This window comes from Tenebrio molitor, chromosome 2 (genome assembly GCF_963966145.1).
Source record: "Tenebrio molitor chromosome 2, icTenMoli1.1, whole genome shotgun sequence".
Lineage (NCBI taxonomy): Eukaryota > Metazoa > Arthropoda > Insecta > Coleoptera > Tenebrionidae > Tenebrio > Tenebrio molitor.
The window spans coordinates 32,454,510-32,473,368 of NC_091047.1; the positions used below are offsets into that span (position 1 = coordinate 32,454,510).

Here is an 18,859-nt window from a genome sequence, read left to right on the forward strand (position 1 = left end):
TTTTCCGCAAACTTTTGGATGCGGATACCAGAGGGAGCGCCTTTTGCCGCTGTGTGAATTCGGTTAGACATACGTTACGTTTCTGTCGCCAGAGTAAGCTTGTCGTAACTTGAATAAAGCGCGGAGTTCTGAGTATCCCACTATCGAGTCGAAATGTTTGCAGAACCGGACGGGAACAGACGAGGCGACGAGTTACTGTTTAAAATATTACTGGACGTAGGTGTAACGCAATTTTTATTTCATACTGTAATCACTAAATCATTGTTTTAGTTTAAGAAATTATAAAATTAATTCCCGAATTCAAAATATGGGAATCTATGAAAAACGAGTATCAATGGTAACTGTTTGTTTTATTTTAAGTGATACATTGTGGATTGCTCCTTCATCGCGCGGCATTTTCTCGAAATCGACAATGTACACTTGCGCTCGCAACGCACAAGATTTTTTCTACAATCACAACTATGACTACTACATACATATTATTTTATTTGGAGCAAATCAATGCAATACTTTATTAAAATCAGAAAATAATTACATATTCACAATATTGACATTAAAAGTACAATAATTGGATATCTGATTTTAACAAAAAATTCGGAGAGTGAGCGTTTGGTACATTTTGTCGCGGAAAACGTCAACTTTGCGTTGTCAAATGCAAGGGCAAATGCCTACTTTCTATATCGACTGTTATAAAGTTATAAAAATAATGACATATTGTTAGAAACATCAAGTTAAATTTCAGTTCTTTAACGTTCTCTTCATTTACAAGGATTTTATATATAACGCAATTGATCTAGCATTCTCTTAGGTTCAGAGCGAATTTTAAAAACTGACAATTTTTATTTTGAGTGACGATTCAAAAATCTGATACACAATGAGCAAATTTTGGATGTCGCAGGTTTTAATGCCCACCGATAGTACATACGAACAAATAAAAATTCTAGAAAACACGTTGTATAATTCAAAGTTATAATTATAATTAAAAAATACATACTTCATGACACAAATACATACATTATACACATAAAAACGTGATATTGATAAATAATAACGGGTGTTTTTTTTAAATTTGGCGTCGAAGTTGGCGTTGAAGAGTCGATTGTGAATGCACTATTATAGGGATAACGGATCACGGATCAGCTGTTTAAATCTTTTACACGAGTGGTGCGTTCTCAATCGACTCTCCAACGTCAACTTCGACGCCAAATTAAAAAAAACACCCTTTATACAGGATTGAGTTACAAAGAGGTATATGATTGACAAAAACTTTTTGAATCTGAACTTCATATTTGGGGATTAAGCCCTGCTTGGCTTGAAATTAAGTTTTAAGTATATTTTCGATTGTTTCAAATCAAGGACCAAGGTTTAGGTAAAGTAGCTGTTCTGTACTAACTACGGCAAAACGTCGTTAAGAAAAGTTGTTCAGAATGTAAAATCATCGCTCCATGCAAAATTTCAGAAATATCGGCTTACTTTTACGAAACCGTGTCTGCTTGTTGCTTGCAAACCCAATTAAATAGTAAATAAACTCAATTGCACTTTGTAAAGCTCTATTTCTAAGTGATATTTTGGAATTTTCGTCAACTAAATGAAAAACTAAAACGGATGCTGGGATGCTGCATCATTTTCGTCTAAATGTTTTCTTATTTTTTAACATTTAGAATGAAACCAGTTCCCACAAACTTTTTCACTAATTTTCGGACGGCCACATGAGAAGTTGTTTTAGGATATTTTTCGTTAAATTTGTTGATCACCTCACGATAGCAAAAATCGCCAGTGCCATAACATTGAATTAAGTATGTTCTTTCTTGTAGAGCTAACATTATAAGAAGTTTACAACACTTCCACCGTTTTAATGTGAAGTCTGGCGTTTTATAAATTGCTTAAACACATTTACAATATGGTAATGTAATTTTGAAAATAAAATTCGCCTACTCAAATTTTTCATGATTTTTTAATTAAAAAAATTCGGAGTCCAAATTTTCCAGATAAATGCGAATAAAAAAAGAACTGTAACAGCCAGCCCAAAAATTAAAACTGTTTTAGGAGTCTGAAAACAGCAGATCATTTTATCAAGACTGACTTTTTCCGTAGAATTAAAAATAAAAATTGTTTTCCTCTTTGTAACTCAATCCTGGACATACTGTAGATATAATAAATAAATATAAATGTACAAGTTCACCATTTCTAAAAATTAAAATCAAAAGTTTGTTCAGTTATCAAAGGAAATACCATCTTTATTTAGGTCTTTTCATTTCATAACAAAGTACTTACCGCGACATTTTTTTAACTCTGAACATAGGCCATACTAAGTTCCTATGTTCAGTTTTAAAAAACACAAATCAATGCATGTATTTAATCAGGTAACCAACGTTACATTAAATTAGCTACTTGATAATTAAAACCAAGTTGTTTGAATTATTATTGTGATAATAGGTATTTAATTTACAACACAATCAAATTGCTTCACTAAAAAATTATTTATTATTATACCTGAATCATAATCCCTGTTTTTGACACTAAAATGCGTGCGAAAAAGGGCCTTTAAAACACTAAAGCTTTAAGGGTTGCTTAGGTAACAACAAATTCACCTACATTTTGAACCATGATAAATAGACATTTATACACAATTTATGATAGCAACGAAACAACAACAATTGACCATTTCTATATCAACGATTAATGACACAGATTACTTCGCAAAAAGTATTTCAATTTACTTTTTTTGTTATAATTTTCAGATTGTAGTGCAGGTATAATAAAAAATAGCGTATGATACACATTTATAAGGGCCTTGCGACGTTAAAAGCACTCCGCTACGCGTCGTGCTCTTAAACCCGTCGCGCGTGCTTTAAAGGCTTCCCTATAAACTTGTATCATAATATACTATTCTCAATAGAGCTCGTGATAACACTTTTTTTAATGCTTTGGTTTCAGCGGATAAAGGTTACACACCTTTAAATTTAAGTGATAATATAATTTCAGATATTGTTGAGCCAAATATACCTGACACAATAGCAAATATAAAACAGAAGTCTTTGCATGGGAGATATTTTAAAGAACTAGAACAACCAGAAATTAATATTCAGGCTTCTCATGCATGGCTTAAAAAATCAAATATTCATCCTGAGACTGAGGGTTTTATATTTGCAATACAAGATCGTGTTATAAATACAAGAAATTATAAAAAACACATATGCGGTTTGCAATCGATTGCAACCATTGAACACATCATTTCTTCTTGCACCGTTTTGGCTCAAAGCGAAAATAAGAAACGTCATGATATATTTGCAAAAATTATACACATGAATTTAGCAGTTAAATTCAACTTATTAAAGGATACACAACCACATTATATTTCTAAACCAGAAAGTTGTTTGGAAAATGACAATTACAAATTATATTTTGATCGTACAGTTTTAACTGACATTCATATTCAGCATAACAGACCAGACATTATTATTTTAAATAAACAACAAAAGCAAGCATATCTTTTAGATATAGCTGTTCCAAATTCACACAATATAACACAGACATATAACACAAAAATTAATAAATATTTAGAACTCTCCGTTGCTATGAGAAATCTTTGGTGTTTAGAAAAAAAATCGATTTTACCACTTATAATTTCAGCAACAGGAATAGTACCGCAATCTCTTTTTAAAAATTTAAAAATTTTGGACTTAGAGAACACATTGGTGTTATTATTATATATTATTATATTATTATACTCATGTCATATCGTGAGGAAATTCCTTAACATTGACACAGAAGATAAAACACAACAAAGTCAAAATGCGGAGGCGAGACGCCGGTAATTATGTTGATAAGCACTGCACTATTACTTGATAGTATTATCCGTAATAGTTTAGGTAGTAGAAAGGTCTATCAGAAAGAGAAAAAAAAAGTGGGGGTTGTCATTTAAAAAAATTGGTAAGGTCGTCATTGCGCAAAAACCAATGACATCATTTAAACAAGTTGCATGTCGCAGGATAGCATTTTTAAAAATAAAATCGACGTGTCCGAGCGACTTTCTAAAAAACATCACATAACATAATACCAAATCAAAACCAATTTCATCTTCGTCGATATAGATGAGACCTTATAAAATACCTTCATCCTTTTTTTGTCCTCAGGGTAGGCTATTTTAAAATTTTTCAACACTTTCTATTCACTTTTGCACAAAGAGTGTCAGAAGACAATAACGTAACTCCAAAAACTTTCTATTTCATGTAAAAATCACGTTTGCTAAAAAATATGACATGCGAATTATAATAACCAAAAAGGTCGACATTTGAAAAAGTGAATTGCAATTTGTGAATTCGTAATTGTACAGTTATGGAGCTAGAAAACCCTGCTGCACTACCTACCTGCTGCGAGTTTGTTACCAGCTAAAACGTCAAAATCACAAAAACAGTTACTTAATACTTAATGAAAAAGAGTGTATTAATGACGTATATTAATACATCATTTTTTAGACAAAATAATTCATTAATATTGAAATTAACAAACGGTCAACGGAAAAATTATACAGTGAGGGGCAAAAGTAACGCAACAATTCGATAAATCATAAACTGTTGAGTGTTGAAAAAAGAACAAAAACAGGTCGATTTTTAATTTCAATTTCCCGTTTATTGACGTAACATTTTCTTATACAGGGTGTTCCTTGTCAAAGTTATAACATCATCATCAATTTTTTTAAATAGCAACCTATATTTATTCGTCATCGTTTTCATAGATCTTTTAACTATCAATATGACAGTATAAAATAAAATTTAAAAAATATTTTTATTATGAATGAATTAATGATTAATTTATTAACTAGTTAGTACCGACAGGAATTGCTATTAAGTCAGAATCATTTGGACTTGAAGAAATTATTAATCAACAGAGAATGAAATAAGACAAACAAGATTTTTCTAACGTAATTTTTGTTGCTGTTTGATTATTGTTGAAAAGCTTCAAATGATACTAACCTAATAGCAATGCCTTTCGGTATTAACTAGTTAGTAAATTAATCATTAATAAAGAAAATAATTAAAAAAAATTATTTTCAACAATTTTTTTCTCAAGTTTTTTTTAATGTTAAAATTTTTATATAATATATTATATAATATTATATTTTTTATTGGCAGTTAAGAGACCTATCAAAATGATGAATTGATGACGAATAAATATAGGTTGCTATTTAAAAAAATTGATGATGACGTCATAACTTTACAAGGAACAGCCTGTATAAAAAAAATGTTACGTCAATAAACCGGAAATTGAATTTAAAAATCGACCTGTTTTTGCTCTTTTTTCAAAACTCAACAGTTTATGATTTATCGAATTGTTGCGTTACTCTTGCCCCTCACTGTATACACTTTCAAATGCGTGTTACACGTTTTCAAATGCACATTGTTTGAGTAAATCAAAATACCCATGTAATTTTACTTATTAATTCTTAGAACCTGCAAAATCAAGTACGTAATAAAATTTGGAGGAGCGCAATATTTGAACTTGCACACAGGCCGCCACTTGGTTTGGCTCGGCCCATCTCGGCCCTGGATAACGTACGTTACGTCTCGCCTGTGAAAAGTGGGAAAGAAAGAACCGCTCGCCTGAATATTCATCAACTCTAATTAGTGCTCACAAATTCATTCGGTCGACTGTAAAAAGTTGTTTCGTTGATTGTTACGCCCTCTATCAGTGGCATCCAAAAGTAAAATTTCTTGGATACGGTTTTTCATTTAGGTGGCCAATCTAGTAATATAAAATCAAAGGTATTACTCACGGACCTCTGGATTTTTTTTATTTTCGATCGGATGGTATTACTAAACACTTTTTTGTCATTATCCTTTACCTGCACTTTCTTCCTTAAGAAAGTGGGCTTCGCAGCTTAATGTAAGTCAAGGAATATTATCGGATGTTTTGCTTATGTTAAAACTTGCTGGCGAATCATTTTCTACGTTTGAAAAAACAACTGTCTTGCAGTTCGATGAGGTGAAAGTCAAAGCTGTGGAAGAGTATAATGTTGCTCAAGATGAAATACTGGGACCTTATAAATATATGCAGGTTGTGATGGTTCGAGGTCTTTTCTCCAATTGGAAACAACCTGTTTTTATTGCCTTTGATCAAAAGATGACAAAGCAAATTTTATTTGAAATTATTACAGAACTTCACAAGATATCATATAATGTGGTGGCATGTGTAAGTGACTGTGGTGGTAGTAATGTGGGGTTGTGGAAAGAATTAGGTGTGGATATAAACAACACTTCATTTAAACATCCAGTCTCTGATAACCACATTTATATGTTTGCAGATGCTCCGCATTTATTAAAATTATTCCGTAACTGGCTTTTAGATGCAGGATTCAAACTAAAAGATGGTTCAGTCCTGAACAAAAATCCTCTCCAGGCTTTAATTTCCTTAACTAACACTGAAGTCAATGTGTGTTGGAAAATAAACCAAAAACATTTAGACGTTGAAAGAACTAATCGTCAGAATGTTCGACTTGCCGCTCAACTTTTATCCAACAATGTTTCTACTGCCCTTTTGCATTATAAGCCAGGAGAAAATAAGCAGATGGCTGCAAATTTGGGACACTTCATAAGTGACATCAATATATGGTTTGATATATTTAACAGCTATGTTCCAAAAGGAAGTGTGCCTTCCAAAAGTACGTATGGAATTGACCTGGAAAATCAAAACGAACATTTAAAGAACGTTCATGATTTAATATCAACCATGAGAGTTAATGGAAAAAAATCCCTACTGACCTTCCAAGACAGCTTGGAGAATTTCTTTATGCAGATAAGAAGTAGATGGGGCCCAGATGAACACCCTACACCTCTTGGAGCCATATATAGGATTCGTATGATATTATTAGGAAAAAACCCTGGTATTTTAAATTCAAAAGTTAATACTGAAGAAAAAGTTATAGAAGAGTATATTTGCACCAAAGTATTGGAAACTGCAAAAATTACGATTGCAACAGAGGAAATTCATGATGATGTAAATGAGTTGCAAAGCAGCTCATCATTCTCATCAGTATCTTCATGTGCATCTAAAGATCGCTCTGATTTTAAAGAAGATGCTGAGGAAACTGCAGATGACGCTTTGGAGTATATTGCAGGATACCTTGCCAAAAAATATAAGACTGGTCTACCAAATTTGGGTGACTACACTTACAAAATGAGCACAGACCATTATTACAGCATTCCTTCTTGGGTGCAACAGTTATCGTATGGAGGTTTTATAAAACCATCGGAACAGTTTTCAAAAAAAGTTAAGAAATGGAACTTGTACTTTCAATCTTACCATGGTGAATCATTTCGAAAAGGACAGGGCGTAGTACAAAATTTAGCAAAAAAAATCTTCAAAACAGAAACGACTCTACCATTCCAATTAATTATAGTATATTAAGTACGAGCGATCATTTAAAAAATAAATCGAGTTTGCTTTGGAGCCTATGCTATAGCATGGGTTGCCATAGGTAACACGCCGACTCGATTTATTTTTTAATTGATTGCACCGTATAAAGAACGGTAATGACAATGTACCAATCGAAGACAATTGTCTGATATCGGTACATTGTTATTAACGTTCGTGATGCTTATGAGATTTTTTGCGCGATTGAATATTTATTACAAAACATTCACATCTAGAATTGGACCAATGCGATACGTGTTTATACCCTTCACATCGTGTTGCTAGAATGTCGATTTTTGTATCGCGTTTCTAAGGCAATCTGCAAACAACTACCACCATTGCAGTTTTTGTGCGCAAATATCGTCAGTTGTGTTGAAAAACAAGCAGTAAAATGAGTGATATTAGTGATTCCGAAAACGAAGTGGATGTTGTGGAAGAAACTTTGAATGTGGGGTGCGTCACAAATAAAGAATTTTTGAAACTAACGACCTCAACGTGTAATCAAGAAGACAAGGAAAATTTGGGGTATGAAAATTTTGCGGTAAGTTCACTAATGTTATTTTATTACAGCGGCAAGGAGAGCCGATTACAAGAGTCGTGTGAGTTTCCAGAAAGTTAACATCTTGTCTTCAACTTCTGCCCATATAAATAGAGAATTTCCGAAACCAACGACCTCAATGTGTAATCAAGAAGACCAGCAATGTTCAGGGTATGAAAATTTTGATAATGCTAATGTCGCGGCAAGTTCCCTAATGTTATTTAATTGCAGCGGCAAGGAAGGTCGACTACAAGAGCCGTGTGAGTTTCCAGAAAGTGCTAACATCTTGTCTTCAACTTCTGTCTACATAAATAGAGAATTTCCGAAAACAACGACCTCAATGTGTAATCAAGAAGACAAGAAAAATTCGACTTATGACAATTTTCACATGCTAATGTAGCAGCAAGTTCGTTAATGCCATTTCATTATAGCTGCAAAGAAAGCCGACTACAGGAGCCGTGTGAGTTTCCAGAAAGTGCTAACATCTTGTCTTCAATTTCTGTCCACATAAATAGAGAATTTCCAAAACCAACGACCTCAATGTGTAATCAAGAAGACAAGGAAAATTCGAGGTATGACAATTTTGACAATGCTAATGTTGCGGCAAGTCCGGTAATGTTATTTGCTTATTTCATTCCAGTGCCAAGGAAGGTCGACTACAAGAGCTGTATAAGTTTCCAGAAAGTGCCCCGACTTCTTGTCTGCAACTTCTGTCTACATAAAAATTATTATAATAATTGATTAATTTTGAATAAAGTTACTTACCGTTCTAAAACACCAAAAATTACTTACCGTCGAGTTTATCGTTAGCAACGGGTAAACATAGCTTACCGTCTTGGAAACAGACGTGGTAAACAACCAAATAGAGTACAATCGCGCAAAAATGTTATTACATATTTGTCATTTGTTTTTCCGACTAACTTAATTTGGTTAATTCCTTATATTGTAAAAAATTTTTTCTTATATGAGGTTACACATGTCATACATTGGTGTTTTCAGAATAAAAATCTCTATCAGAATTACTAAAAAAAGTGTGTGTCGGTATTTGAAAAAAAATATTTTCACAGTTTAACCTTGAAGCACTTTGGGCTTTACGTGAATTTAGTACGCCATTTTGTACCTTATTCACAACCATTTAATTTGGTGTATAGATAATTAAAATCCTCCGATAAATAAGGGAGCTATGGATTTGTCTCTTTTTTTGGGGACGCCCTGTATATTATACATAAATTTTATCTTTCTGCACTCCTTCTCCACATAAACTTTAACTATGCCAAATCTCACACTCCTCCGTGCGCGCAATTTGCTTAAAAAGGGGTACAAATACAAAGGTTTGGCTTCACGTATTAATATACAGGTGTCCCAGGACTCGCGGATCAAATTGAAACTGTATATTCCTTGATGGTAATGAAGGTAAAAACGTTTAGAAAAATATTTAGGGTGCAACAGCTTTTTAGTTATGAATTAATCAAATTGATCAATAGAGCTCGATCTAAATTTCCCTTTATGAGAAAATTGAGTACCTTCCCTCAATTGCCAAGCAACGTATTGAGATAGCCGAGTTGGGATTTGAACCAACCGCCAGCAAAAGCCAGGAAATTACCGGAGTGGGCACCACCAGCGACCACTGGGGGCGTGGGTGGAAGCCGACAGGGGATGAACGGCCATGTTTTTTTTTGAGACACTTCTCCCTTGTCTGTAGATGAGTGCAGAGGTACCCTGTGCGATTTTCTGTTTTTTTTTTTGTGCTCTAACTGTGAGATTTTCGGTGTTTTCCGAATTACATTAGACGTTGTTGTTGTCCAGTCCTTCTGGTTTGAACTAGGTATGTTTGCGGTACTAAAATTATGTCTGTTTCGCACGGAATGTATTTTTAACTATTATAATTGTTCGCACGCGGTTTGTTGATGTGGTCACCATATTGTCTAAAATCCGCAATTATCTCGACCATCCCCATGTATCACGCTTTTTAACAATTGTAAGCTTGCGAAGGAGAGTAAGGCAGCCTGGTTCTAGTTTTGCTAAATTTATAAAACCGTACGGATCACGTTTTTTTTGTAAAATCAGGTGTAACAATTCACTAACGTTCCTAAAAAGAAAAGAAAAGGGCGCCAAGTTTTTAGAATGGGTCTGTGGCTTTCATTTTTTTGTTATAAGCGCACTGCCTCATTTTGATTCTTTTTTTTTTACTATTCCGAGTGACGTTTTTTGGTGTAACAAGTATCTATTTATTGCTTAACATTTTTAATCAAAATTTGAAAGTTTCCACTTTCCATCCCGGTAGCAACCAATTGGGTTTATATTTCAGGTATCTGCGCGGGCTTTTCCTTATCCAGGGATCTTCTACATTTAGGTATTTTCATCGTTTAGTCCCGGGGCGCCCTCCATATTATTCAAGGGGGGCCCCTTGTCGATGATCCGGCTCTAATAGGCTAGGGTCGACTGGACTGTGTTTTTTTGTTTTATTGTTATGTATGTGTTATTGGTTGTTACCACTTTTCCATCCCAAACTGAAGTGTTCTTAGATTACTCCGTCAACAAAGTTTTGTCGCGGTTTCGTTTACATTCTCCAGTTGCTGTAAATGTCAATTCTTCCTTATCGCGAGGGTCTCTCTCTGTTTGAGGGGTTTAGTTGCTCCTAACATCCAATCGTTGAACACGACCCCGCGGCCCCTCGTTTAACATGTTGTGCCCCAAGAGAGACCCGAAAACCATAACGCTTGGCGGGGCTTGCTGAATGCTGGTCCGCAACGTCGCTCATGGTGTAAGTTGAATCCGAGTTCCTTGGCACAGAACTTCCGGAATGGTAATCTGTTCTCGAAGTTTGTGGTACTTGACAAGCGTCGTTTGTTTTTGCTCTGAAATAGTCATATTCAATTCAACCGATGAACTTAGCGTACCTCAATTTGTTGACTTAACGTAAAGCAGTTAGGATTTTTCCCCTTAGCACTAAATCACGGGTAGGCGGGAAATGATAAAGTCGTAAGGATAGGTACCACAGACCTCCGGACCACCCAAAGCCACTCACTCCTTCTATAGCGTATCTGCCGTATTTTGTAAATTAACTTGGAAAAGAAAAAAAAAAGAACATGCTGAAGTTCTCGCCTAGTGCCCGCTCTCGCTCGAACGGTCCGAAGTAACTGTTTTGTTTGTAATGTACATGACCCTCCTGTTTTTTTCTGAATTTGAATTGTGTTGTTTATGAAATCAGTTTTGCTCAATTCTCACTAACTGTCCCGTCCACGTTGTCACTTCGGACTTGTTCGTATTTTCAGGAGAGGTTTTAGCGGAGCCTCATTCGGGGGTCTGGGAGAATGGCCAGAGCTCACCATTTTCCTAGAGTTCTAAATGAGTAGTCTTCTCACATTTGAGGAGACTTGGGTGCCCTCTCCCGAGACGTTTTATTATTCATGAATCCCGGCGTTAACGAAAATCATAACTTTGAATAAATAGCTGGTTTTAATTATTGTGTTGTTTTATTTGCACTCTTCTGTGTGGTTCACAAACCCTGTTGGAACGAATCTGGTAATGTTTAATTTGTATAAAAAAAAAACACAACGTAGGGAAATTAAGGAGGTACGATCACGCGCTCTTGGCCATTTTTGAATTTCGCGGGTGTTATTTTCATTGCGTATGTTGGTAGAAAAAAAAATGAGATGGACGCTTGGTGGGAAATTTGAATTACCCACTTGGTTCATCACAGTATAATTCGATGAATAATAAAATTATTATTGTCGAAACAGAAAATCAGGGAACGCAAGAAGTTTCTTCTTCCGGCAATGAATGAAATAAGGTTTGTTATGAGTGAAAATTTCCAGAGCAATTGTAACCTTGAGGGGTATGGGAAATTGACGGGAGGGATATGATGAATTGAACCTTTGTTGATGGGAGGTAAAATGGCGACGTAGCGTCAAGTGAGTAATATATATTACTATCTTAAAAATCTTAGTAAAAAGTGAAATATGCAGGGCCTGTGAAGTGAATCGGAATCACTGACCCTGTGCATACACTCTGCATCTGCAACGTATTAGCGCAGCTACACGAGCGGGACTCGTCATCGTCGAAATGAAAGAAAAGACTTTTAGGAACATTCTTGACATTGCAAAAAAAGCTGGAGTTACACGTAAGTTTTGAACAACAGATCAAGCATAGTGGCAGTTCTGAAAGAAAGAAGACAAAACTCGATTGAACTAACCTATTTATTTTAGCATCATTATTAGTAAAAATTTAAGATCAAATTTTATAAGTAAACGATGTAGAATGTAACAAATGAAATAAGAAACATGCAAAATAAAAAGAATAATTTATAACAAGTGTTCAAAATGACCACCTTTCATCTGAAGGAAGAGGCGAGCTTGTTTTATTAAATTTTCCCTTGCCAGTCTAAGCACATAAGGAATAACAGTAGCCAGTGTTTCGTGAATTTAGTCATTTAGTTCTTCTAAAATATTGATAGGTTCGCGGTAAATATAGTTCTTCAAATCATGACCAACTTCATTCATATTCGCTTCGCTTCTATATGGCCGTCTCAATTTAGCAAAAATTTGTTCCTGCAAAGTAGTCCATGAAACGTGCATCATGTGTCGCCATCTTCCGTCAAGTTGACAACTTATTCATTCTAAAGTTTAAATAAATTCGGGACTGTTAAGTTGTTTTTTTAACAAAATGGGCAGAAAGTGTTTTATTTGTGGAAATTTGAAACCTTTTTTCCGATTTCCAAGCGATCCCGATCAGAGAAACAAATTGTTAGTCTCTTAAAAGATTTTGTAGTATTTTTTGAATAATAAAATTTCTTATAGAAGGTAATTTATTAAATGGTATTATAAATCTCAACAAAATTACAGATCATCTTCAAAAAAAGTGACACTCACTAAAGATGCTGTCCCATTCGTATTTGTAGGAATTCAGATCTCAAATGTACAACATGCAAAATGTTTTCTTTAGTTATTTTAGAACCCTGTTGTTGTTTGTACGAATTCATATCCTGACCGTCCCTAGATGAAAATGAACCTGCTTCTTCCCTGCAAAACAATACATATACAATACATATTTGTCAAAGTGATCTTTTATGTCACTTTTATCCACCACCATATTAGGATCTTTGTTAAGATTAATAGCCCTTCAAAATCGGAGTCAATTGCTGTATCCCAGTGATTCATTTGTAGGCATTATTGAGAATTGCGAATATAGTACAAAAACTGTTAGGTACCATTTCTACAATATGGGAAACCATGTATTCATTTGCATGACTTGCTGTATGATCACCTCCTTCAAAATTCAGAGTTTTCCTGTGCAGACCATAAAGCTGCAGTATGCAATGTTATTATTAAAATGGCTGCGAAAGCAGTCCTTAGTAATATTTGTGTAGAATAAATGGATTCTTTGAAGACTAAGCTTGAACTATTAAACAAATTCTTCATTGTGGAATTGTAAAAGCATCTTCATCAGCAAATACTGCTCAAAACATTAATTTCATTAGTCAAGCAAAGATTCCTTCTAAAACTTACGGAGAATGTGTGACTACAAATATTGAAGAACTAATATTGCTTATTGATGTTAGAACCAGCATACACAGTCTCAGCCAAAATATTACACCTGCAGGTAATATTTTTTCTGCATCAGTAGCATTTCTCTCAGGATACATAAGAAGTTAGAAGATCAATTTCACTGTGATGAATGTCTTGTTCCACTCTTATCTACCACCATACCAGGACCATTATTAAGATTAATAGCCCTTCAAGATCGGGGTCGATTGATATATCCCAATAATGCATTTGTGGGCATTATTCAAAGAATTGCAAATATAGCACAAAAACTGTTACCATTTTTACAGTATGAGAAACCATGTCTTCAGTTGCATGACTTGCTATATGATCACCTCTTTCAAAATTCTGTGTTTTCCTGTTCACAACACAAAGCTGCAGTCTGCAAGATTATTATTAAAACGGCTGTGAAACCAGTCCTCAATAATATTTGTTTAGAAAAAACGGATTCTTTGAAGACTCTGAGCTTAAACAGTAAACCACTGAGCCGAAAAGTGTTGAAGTTATAAATGGTTATAAATTTTGCTCTTACCTTTAAAAATGTGTTTTGTTAGTGTTGTCATCTAGGTAGTTAAATTAAACTAAACATTTTCGTCTTCGTGTTTTCGTTAAATGGGCTAATAACAGTAATAACATAAAAATGAGGTCATTGACCTTGATGTTAATGTCAAATTCATAATTTGTAGTTTGGTTGTTTGTTGAGTGGAGGTCGCTAGTAGATGTCCATCAAACGGGAACATTTGATTGCATGTAAAATTCAAAATTGAGACGGCCATATAGAAGCGAAGCGAATATGAATGAAGTTGGTCATGCTTCAAATATACTTCTTCTACCGTCGTCATCAAAGGACTGAAGAACAGCATCTTCAGTCTCTGGCGTTCTAACTTCTCACGCGGGACCACCAATTTCTTGTCAAGTAGGCACCAAGAACCCAGTGTCGAGCACGGTACACCAACCGTAGAAATACGTTATAATTTGGATATGGCAAACGTCGTGGAAAACGTATTGCATATTCCCTTGCATCCTCACGTGCATTGCGCCGGCACTCTCCATAAATTATGAGCATTTCGGCATACTCTGCAGCTGTATACATGATTTCAATACGAAGTTTTACAATTTCGAATCAAATTATAACTTGACGTTGTCAAAATGTTCACAGTTGCCCAAACATTTACTTGAAATTCCATACCATGCTTACTAGAATTATGTTGCTAGGCAATTCAAACCTTTGGTTAAATTTACGTGAAATTCAAATTAACAGCGTCCTTCTGATTGGTCAACTTTAATTATTCATTACAAAAAATCGATTATACCCTGTCCTTTTTTCAAACGCTATTGCTTTCAGTTATCACCAAGGAAAACGACTGTAAATTTGATCCGCGAGTTGTGGGACACCTGTATAATACTTTTAACAAAATTAATGTTAAAAAGTCAATATTTGTCTGGTCAACTATGCAAACGTTTTATTCTAACGTCAAAGTGACATTAATTAGTACATTTGAAAAGTGTCGATTTTTGGACAGCAATACAGTAAGAAATATTCACTCCCGAAGAATACACCGAAATGATGATAATCTACGGGGAAAGTGGCAGGAATTCTCAAGCGGCCGTAAGGTTGTATCGTGAACGCTTTCCACATCGTCGGCATCTTAGTTCGGACGTATTTTTAGGTTTAGTGAACAGAACAAGAACCATTGGTTTTTTTGGTTCCCGATAGAAAACGAGTTGGTGGTGTTGACCGCACAGTTCGCACTCCTGATACGGAAGGAGTCGTAGTTCAATCATTTACGGAAGATGGAACGAGAAGTATTAGAAATGTGGCCGACATCCTGCATCAATCAAAAAATACTGTTCAAAACATTTTAAAAGGTAACCACATGCACCCGAATCATTACACCAAAGTTCAACGTCTATTATCCGAAGATTATGCACCTCGATTGGAACTCCAGGAACACGAAGAGAACACAGGCTTTTTTGCAAATGTGTTACTTACGGATGAATCCTATTTTTACCACAAAGGGACTTTTAATAGTCACAATCTTCACGTATGGTCAGGAGAAAATCCACAATTTGAACATTTACTTTAAAAATGTAGGTACTTTTCGTTTAATGTTATTTCCGTTTTCTGTTAAATGTCAAAGTGACAGAATTTAATAAAAGTTGTCCAAACATTTCATCAAAGTTTTTTAGCAGCAACATCTAAAGTCATTTCCTCGGAAACGCATACATTTAGTAGAGTTACCTTCAGGAAGGCGTGTGTGATTGGTTATCTTAAAATCGTTTTCATTTCAAAACTAACATGCTTTTGGCATTTTTTGTTGTAGAATCCTAGTCGGATTAAATATTAAAATTAGCAGTTAACGGCTGACGCGCGAGTTCTGGGACACCTGTAGATTATCGTAGGTGACTCGTGGCTATGCGCTTTGCTTAGATGTGTCGCTATGCCGACTAGATGTTAGAAACATTTATAATAAACCCTGTACTATTGCGAGCAAAAAAAGTGAAACATCAAAGTCATTATCATGACGTTTGGCGTGAACTAACCAATACATTGTCCTAACCTCACTTTGAATTTGATGTTTCACTTTTTTTGCTTGCCACTGTACAAACTACAGATTGTCTATAAAAGATTGTGGGATCGCAGAGGGCTCTGGCATTTGAATTTGCCACCCCGTTGAAATTCACCAATTATACTCTAAAGTCTATTTTTTCCTGGTAGGCGCGTGCGTGCGCATCTCCGAAAGGTAGAATCACATAGCTAAGATTTTTAGCAGGATGCAGGAATTGTTAGTATTTTTGGTTGCATATTATCTAGGGGGATCAGTATTTGTGGTTGCAGATTAAAACTCATGTTTATGATTTAATTTTTGTATAATTTGTAAAATGTAAACAAAAAAGTTTATGAATCAACTCGTGGAAAAATTGATAACAAATATTATATATACAACATTTTTTATTTTATACACACAGGAGTTAAATTGGGTACAAAACAACTCGATACTTTTGGATTCAATCGTTAATTTAAAAAAAAAATAAAATAAAATAATCAACACCGCACTTTTCACCTAAAAAAAAATTACAGTGACATCGACAATAATTGTCAGTTCACATGAAAGCGGCAAAAATTTCATAACATGGACATGGCCTGCTTCGACTACAATCATTTCTAATAACCATGTATCTTGCAAGAGAAAAGGTCTTCCTTCTTGGCGTATTTTTTTTATTTCCCGTAAATATCTTCTTCGCCAAGATATGTCTTCTCTTTCTATTAACAGGCTTTTTCTGTTTCGTTATTTGTGCTATTTGAAATAAACATAGATTTCAATGTTTACAGTTAATTGAAAACAATGTATGTACTTCCTTGAATTTTAATTCGTGTAAAACATTATAAAGCTTAGAACGACTGATGTTTGGAATTTCTTCATTGTTTTGCACTTCCCTGCACACAGCATCAATTGTAGGAATTCCGTTTGCAGAGAAAAATGAGTGCACTGTTTTTCGAATGAGATATTTTTGATGTTCATCCATTTCCTATCAGGTTTCTTCGGTGCCTGTAATTGCCCACACTTCTTTTCTTCCGCCAAGTATCATTGAATGGTTCTAAATCCACAACCTTCAACACAAAGTAATTAAGCTGTGATACAACAAAAAAAAAAACTCAGAAATCAACACCAGGAGCGCGTTCATAAAATATGGGCGAAGGTAGAGTGTGGGGAATATCACGTGACTGCAGTGTCACTCCGGCATTATGAACGGAATCGGGTAAACGCGTGTTTTTTGTTTTTGTAAATGTCAACATTGTCAACTCACATTTAATTGTCATCTATTTAACCACCTGCTTAAATGAAGATCAACAGATTAAAAATGCAATTTGACGAAAGAAAAAGAAAATTAATTGTTTCTGGGGCAATTTGTTCTGCAAAAAAACGTTTTTTCCCTGTAAATTTGTTATCACCGGATTCAATACAGGAAGAGGAAGAAGAGAATATAAGTGTGGTTGCACAAGGAATACCTTTAAGAATTGGATATGTTGAACGGATTGCACCGGGGTTAACCAACAGATAATTTCAAATGTATTGTAGAGTCAGCCATTCCAGTTTCGAAAATTTTGTCCCCATTATTGAAAACATAATTAAAAAATGTATAAAAACACCTCAGAACATATTTTTTTCACGCAGCCGCCGCTTCACTGCCGCCAGATATTTGATAGACGTCAAATCTGACGTATGGGTAATTTCTCCCGCACCGCTAGACATCGGTAACATGGGTACACTCCGGGTGTCACTCTAAACATTTGTGAACGATCTGGGGTAGGGTGATTATTCCCCCAATTTTAATTTGTGAACGGCGTTTGGGTGACCCACGGGTAACCTTTATACCTACCCAGAGTATTTATGAACGCGCTCCAGTATAATCTGCAGTTTTTTCCATTTGAGTCGTCTTGGTTAACTCGGCAAAATCCTTGGAGATCCCACGAAATACTTTAACGATCATTTCTTTCTCGGCTTGTGAGAAATTTGCTATAAATATGCATTAATAAAAAAACTGTTACTTGATGTTAGCATAAATCCAACTTACGCCGTTTGGTGATCGAAATTAAGACATCTTGTTGACATATAAAAACTTCTTAACCTCTAAGAACTGTTTTTTTAATAAATAAACGGACACACAAAACACGAAAGGAAAACTAAGACACGATGAAACAAAAATGGCAGCTTGGACCTGATTGACAGTACAGAACACTGTAATATTGCACGTTTCTCTAGTGTAAGTAGAAAAATAAAGTAACCAATAAGAAAGAGGCATTTCGTTGCAGGATTTTGTAAATGCGCACGCACGCGCCTACCAGGAAAAAATAGACTATAGGTACTAATCGAAAACTGCCAAATATTCACAACCTATCAACAAAAAGTCAACTTAACCTTATTTCCGCTTTCGAAGGTCTGCTTTGTTGTTTCTTGCGTTCCTGGTCTATTTATTCTTAAAAGAAAAGCTAGATAATTTCCGGTGGTGTTATAAAGGTATTGTCTTTATTTGTTTTTATATTGAACATCAGCATACAACACAAAAAAAGTCCCTAAACCAATTATTAAAACAAGTGCTTTAACTTTTATTTAATAAATATCCGCAAAAGTCGGCACCAAATTTTTTGTGTATCACACGTCCAGAAACGGTTTCGGGAATACTCGCACAAATAACTATTGTACCAGGATATGAATCATTATATTTCTCAAAGGTGGTCATGGATTGGAAAACGTCCGTCCCAATTTATTTACTTACATTAGAGCTTGTGCCAACTCTCATGATCGATGACCTTGACAAAAGCTGCGCGAAGGCGGAGCCCAATTTTGATAAGTGAAACCTA

The 18,859-nt window shown here is 34.9% G+C and overlaps 4 long non-coding RNA genes across 7 annotated transcripts; 2 read left to right on the top strand and 2 right to left on the bottom strand.

The window, feature by feature from the left end:
• The first annotated feature begins 7,321 nt into the window (after positions 1-7,321).
• On the top strand, positions 7,322-8,720 carry LOC138124911 (uncharacterized). The gene is made up of 3 exons (XR_011157304.1): positions 7,322-8,122; positions 8,183-8,523; positions 8,592-8,720. It is a non-coding gene; the product is annotated as an uncharacterized lncRNA (long non-coding RNA).
• Positions 8,721-9,499: 779 nt separating this feature from the next.
• On the top strand, positions 9,500-11,417 carry LOC138123872 (uncharacterized). Its single transcript, XR_011156931.1, has 2 exons — positions 9,500-9,665; positions 9,741-11,417. It is a non-coding gene; the product is annotated as an uncharacterized lncRNA (long non-coding RNA).
• A 1,014-nt stretch (positions 11,418-12,431) lies between these two features.
• On the bottom strand, positions 12,432-14,910 carry LOC138123656 (uncharacterized). 4 transcript variants are annotated; one of them, XR_011156877.1, is made up of 3 exons: positions 14,027-14,286; positions 12,823-13,976; positions 12,432-12,501 (listed from the first exon to the last, which is right to left on the bottom strand). It is a non-coding gene; the product is annotated as an uncharacterized lncRNA (long non-coding RNA). The 4 variants fall into 4 exon arrangements; XR_011156878.1 differs by having other exon boundaries at positions 12,441-12,569; positions 14,027-14,287; XR_011156876.1 differs by lacking the exon at positions 12,432-12,501 and having other exon boundaries at positions 12,741-13,876; positions 14,027-14,910.
• Positions 14,911-16,346: 1,436 nt separating this feature from the next.
• LOC138124184 (uncharacterized) lies at positions 16,347-18,349 on the bottom strand. Its single transcript, XR_011157045.1, has 2 exons — positions 18,073-18,349; positions 16,347-18,014 (listed from the first exon to the last, which is right to left on the bottom strand). It is a non-coding gene; the product is annotated as an uncharacterized lncRNA (long non-coding RNA).
• Between the last annotated feature and the right edge of the window lie 510 nt (positions 18,350-18,859).